Source organism: Octodon degus, unplaced genomic scaffold (assembly GCF_000260255.1).
Source record: "Octodon degus isolate 3935 unplaced genomic scaffold, OctDeg1.0 scaffold00015, whole genome shotgun sequence".
Taxonomy (NCBI): Eukaryota; Metazoa; Chordata; class Mammalia; order Rodentia; family Octodontidae; genus Octodon; species Octodon degus.
The window spans coordinates 10,354,356-10,359,093 of record NW_004524591.1 but is presented as its reverse complement, the minus strand read 5'-3'; the positions used below and the strand labels follow the sequence as shown (position 1 = coordinate 10,359,093).

Genomic DNA, 4,738 nt, shown 5'->3' with positions numbered 1-4,738 from the left:
ATACGTGAACAGTTAAGCAAGTGTTAGAACCAATGTCTTTAGCATTCGAGTCTTATAAAGATTTCTGAAATTATTTCTAATCCACAAGAGTGGAAATTACTTTCTTAAAAAATAGATGACTTTCAATATTTTATTTATATCTAAAACAAATTATAGAGATTTCTATACACTGCAAATCGGAATTAATAGAATTAGATTACCATCGAGTTGTTTTCACAAAAATGCAGATGTGGTTCAATTCAAAATCTCAGTGGAGCTGTGCTTTTCTACTTTAATGAAGTGTTTCTTAAAGAAATGTGTATTAATATAGATGGTAGTTTTCACGCTATCCCTAAAAAATGGGACATGTACTTGAATTTATACATGAGATGTACTTGTTGCATGTATGTGTGGGTAATTTTTTTATATAATAGCTCTGTTCTCATATAATGTGCTGTATTAGACTAATTTGCTAAAAACTGAAGTATTATACTTTTGAAAATCATAGCTTTAAATTCTTTTTTATCTTTATTGTAAAACCTTTTTATTTGTATTAGTACATGTCTGCAGTACATGCATAATGGTCACACTCATCGTGTGGAGCTGGTGCACATGCATGGCATGTAGTAAATCTTTTTTATTTTTTTTGGTGGAACCGGGGATTAAACTTGGCCCTTGCACTTGCCAGGGAAGCACTTATTCCACTGAGCCATCTCCCTGGCCCCTATTAAATCTTTTTATGTCCTCTCCTTACCCCCTAATTCTTAATGGCTCATGTGTTGTAATGGAATTTTAAATTAAATTCTATAGTAGCCATTGTCATTTGGGTGCATCTGGTTTGCAGTTCTGTGTGTGTCCAAAGAGAGGTCATATTTGATTTTCTTCCTTGAAAGACCGAGCACTAGACAAGCTCGAGTTCAGGAAGGGGGAGACCTGAGGAAACTCGGAAACCCCTAAGGACTGCTGGGTCTCCAAGGTTGCGCTGTTTTCTTGACAACAGGAAATTAGCTCCGAAACAGTTGGTTTCTTCAAGAAAAGGATCCTATGGCACACAGACCACGTGCTGTGTAAAGAGCTCCCAAGAAATGGGATTTGGGTGGGGTGGAAGTAAGAAGGACCAGAGGAATGAGAGGAATGCCTAGAGGGAAGGTTCTCTGAGGACAGCGTGACCCCACTTTCCAAGTGGTCTTCTTTGGTCAAAAAGGTGATTTTTCCTTTTTCCTTTCCAGAAACCTACAGTAGATTTTTATATTTCTCAGAAATCTGGCTTCTAGAAGCACGGAGATTTTATAGATGACTGAAGGGCTCCAAATGAAGGGTGGCAGCAGTACAGGATGGATGGCTGGAGCACTTGCTTTCTGAAAAGAGTGACATGCCTGGCTCACCTGTCAGCGTTTTAACAATGGCAGCAAGGTGAGTATTCCTGAGAAAAGTATTAGTTAGGACTCCATGCCACAAGTATCAGCAGTATGATTCAGTTTAATGATCTTAGGAATGTTAAAAATTATTTTTAAAGGATCTTGAGCCACAGAATTGTGCTAGTCACCTCACATCTCTAGGCTATGATAGTTTGATCAGCAGAGAAATAAAGGCATTACCTGGATGTCACTCAAAACTTAAATTGTAATTCCAGGGCAGCTTTGAGGGTGTCATGGAGTACCCTGGTTTGTGGTCACAAGATCCAGGTCAGAGTGTTTGTTGTTGTATCATTTTAGGTCAGTTGTTCTCAACCAGGGGCAAGTTTGTCCCCTAGGGAACAAGGCCATGTCTGGAGACATAGTTGGTCGTCACACTGAGCAGGGCAAGGGCGTGAGTGTGCACCTGGAAGGTAGAATTCGCAGATTCTTCCCACAGCCTGCTGTGCACAGGGCAGAGCCCACAGCGGAGACCTACCTGGCCCAGCGACACCTACACTGGAAAGCCCTGATGCAGACAAATCAGTTTTATGGTGCTTGGCTCCAAACTGATTTTCTTTTGCTTTTTTAAAGACTGGCAAATGTGCTGTGACCAGACACAGGAAGTGATAAAGTGTGGGGACACTTGTGGTCATCAGTTGGGATGTTGCCATTGCAGGGACAACAGCAGAGAGGGGGCTCTCGCAGGAGGGGGGAAGAGTCAACAATCGGGGCCATCACGGACAAGATGCCTCTCGGGAGGTGTCACAAAATATGCTGCTTCCTTGACAGGTCTGCTGCGATTAAATGTTTCTCTTTGCCTTTTCCTGTGGTTTTGATGATGGAATTAATGAAAGCGTAAGAAAATGCCCGAGGCTGAGCCGTGCGAGTCTGAGCTTTACAGCTGGACAGATGTAAGTGAGGACCCTACTTCACTTCATCTGCACTTTGTGATTTAACTTTTCGGCAACTTGGGCCTTTGGTTTTTGTGATGGATGCACTGCTTTCCAGCTCGTAAGAATGTCCTAGGGGTTCAGAGAGGCATCTCATACTAAGCCATGCCTTTTCCTAAAGAGTAAACGGGAGCTGTCATTGTCACCACATCTCCACTATTGTCTGTGGTTAGTGCTACCCAGTCACTTTACATCTTCGCCCTTTGGTACTTCTCTGTCACCCGACTCTAGCAGAGCAAGCTTTCATTATTAATTCCTTTTAAGCAAACCAGTGTCTGGTCTTTTTCTCTTTTAAAACCTGCCAAATTTTGACTAGGTTGAATACATATATAAAAAGCTTCAAACAGAAAATTAGATGAGAAATATAACAAAAATTCCTCCTCTTTGGAAAAAAAAAAAGGAAACTAGTGAGTCTAGACTGCAGAATTTTGTTCCTGTGAGGGACCTATAGCTCAGGAACGCCCTCCTGAGTCTCACATCTGAATCTCCTACAGTGCTTTTAAAAAAAAAAAAAAAACCAAAAAAACAAAAACCCAGAATCTACAACTCCAGACCAGTCCTGCAAATCAGACTCTTTGGGACAAGGCCCAGAAGCGCAGTTTGCATTTCGTAAGAACTTTTTAGGTTTGTGAGATGTGTCTCCAGGATTGGATATCAAGGCCCACGGTGTTATTGGGGCCTCAACATCCTGAAGCATTTAAAAAATGCCAAAAATTCCGGGCAAGACTGCTGGACAAGACCTCTGTGAGAAAGCACCTGTGATGTCGTCACAGCTGACTCTCCTGCGCAGGCAGGCGAGGATCAGCACCTGGGATTCTTTGGTAGCATCTTGGACTGAGAGGCCCTAAGTGGTTCCACCTGAGCTCACAAAAGTGCCACCATTTAGTGTTTGTCCACAACAGTTGCAGCCCCGCCCGACCATGCCCTTACTTGGAGCCCCTCTCTTTGAGAGGAGCGTGTTTGCTGTCCTGTCGACATCTGACTTGCCCTTGCGACTTGCTTTGGCTGAGCAGTGTGACTGGAAAGGCCTGAGTGTGTCCAGGCAGAAGTGAGAAGAGTTTCTCTTCTGCTCCTTTCTTCTCCTGCCCCTGCCGCTGAGGCAGCGTGGCCCTCTCTGCGGTTCCTTCCCCGGCCTGGGTCCCAGAAGGGAAGTAGCTCAGAGGAGTCCTCCAAAGGCCCAGACAGGAGGGTTTCAAGTGTGAGCCCAGCTTGGCAGCTTGGTGACTACTGATCAGAACTGTCTCAAAGTAAGAGAAGCGATGAGGGTGTGGCTTTGTCTGAAGTCATGGGCTCAGAGCCTAGTACTGAAAAAGCTAAAACCTCAAAACTTGGAGTAGAGCTGCAGCCAAACTGCAGTGGCCATTAACGTGTGTGTGAAGTGAAGCTTTTTTTTGTTTATTTTGCTTTTTTTTTGGGTGGGGGCGGGGGCAGGGTCTTGCTTTGTACTTCAGCCTGGCTTTGAACTCACAGTGAGCCCAGGCTGGCCTCAAACTCATGGGGGTTCCCCTCCTGCCTCAGCCTCCTGAATGCTGGGCTTACAAGTGCACACCATCACACCCAGATATTTTTTCTTTGTTGTTGTTTTAAAACTCTGGATTTAGAGATTATTAAGACGCCAGGTAACAAGTGGAAGAACAAAAAATCACTGATGATGTTTTCCGAGGAGAGGTTGACACGTTCCCATCGTCAGGGCTGAAGTGCAGGGGTGTGTGTCATACACAGCAGGACTCTGGAGCAGAGATTGCTCTTTTTTTTCAACCCAGAGGTTCTATGATATATCCAAAGAAATGTCTATTGCTGCTACTTTGGATTTATTCTGTGGGAATCACTGGGAAATAAATTACTGCACATTGTATTCTTATATGAAAACAAGTTTGCTAAACTCAAGATAAAAAGTAAAAAAAAAAAAAAAAAGTAAACTTGCAAAACAAGCTTTTGTTTACCCCGGGCCTCAGGTAAGACTTAGAAAACTTAGATGACATTATTTACAAAAACGCAATCTGTTATTTTAAAAGGCTGGTTGTGATTCACATTGTGCCCACAGGGAGGCAGCACCAATCAATACAGTACTCCATATTTTTACCATACATTTATTTGAACACAGATTTATTCTTAGCTCTCTTTCCCCCCTCAAATCAAGCTTCGCTGAGTTAAAGAGATCATTTTTCAGCTGCTATGTACAAAGACGATTAGTCGGCTCCAGTTCTTCTAAATCTTTTTTTGTTTAAATGTTCACAGTAGATGAAACTTTGCATCTCATTTTCATAGATTTTAGGTAAGTTAAAAAATTTTAGATAGGGCTGGAGAGATGGCTCAGTGGTCTAAAGCATCTCCTTGGAACAAGCTTGGCAAGGCATCAGGGACCGCGGTTCAATCCCCCAGCACCACATGCCAGCCAGCCCCGCCCCCTGG

At 43.2% G+C, this 4,738-nt stretch overlaps 1 long non-coding RNA gene across 1 annotated transcript in view; it reads left to right on the top strand.

Moving 5' to 3' along the window:
• The first annotated feature begins 880 nt into the window (after positions 1–880).
• LOC111815341 overlaps positions 881–4,738 on the top strand; it is a 4,530-nt gene continuing 672 nt past the window's right edge. The window contains exons 1-2 of the long non-coding RNA XR_002820045.1: positions 881–1,183; positions 2,166–2,287. This is a non-coding gene — a long non-coding RNA (uncharacterized LOC111815341). The remainder of the gene's footprint in view (positions 1,184–2,165; positions 2,288–4,738) is intronic.